The sequence below is a fragment of the Acyrthosiphon pisum genome, chromosome A1, assembly GCF_005508785.2.
Source record: "Acyrthosiphon pisum isolate AL4f chromosome A1, pea_aphid_22Mar2018_4r6ur, whole genome shotgun sequence".
NCBI lineage: Eukaryota > Metazoa > Arthropoda > Insecta > Hemiptera > Aphididae > Acyrthosiphon > Acyrthosiphon pisum.
In genome coordinates, this window is record NC_042494.1 from 80,501,528 (window position 1) to 80,501,853 (window position 326).

Below are 326 nucleotides of genomic sequence, written 5' to 3' on the forward strand. Positions count from 1 at the left end.
CTTTAGTTCATAACTTCAACTTGCGTTGGTGGTGTAATGGTCAGCATAGTTGCCTTCCAAGCAGTTGATCCGGGTTCGATTCCCGGCCATCGCAGTAATTTTTTTTGCATTTCTTTAATTTTTGTATCGACTCTGAAAAATATTTAATACTCTATAATATATATTATTATTACGAGTACTTTTTAAAGTGTTTAGTAGGTAATCGTAATAATAATATGAACTAATGAACTATGAAGTATCGGCAAATATTAAATTATCCAATATGAAGAATCATGCAAAATACCACAAATATGCTACACGCATTTGCGTATACAATACTATACTAA

The 326-nt window shown here is 31.0% G+C and overlaps 1 non-coding gene across 1 annotated transcript; it reads left to right on the plus strand.

Annotated features, from left to right (window-relative positions):
- Positions 1 to 22: 22 nt before the first annotated feature.
- TRNAG-UCC lies at positions 23 to 94 on the plus strand. The gene has a single exon. It is a non-coding gene; the product is annotated as a tRNA-Gly (tRNA).
- The last annotated feature ends 232 nt before the right edge of the window (positions 95 to 326 follow it).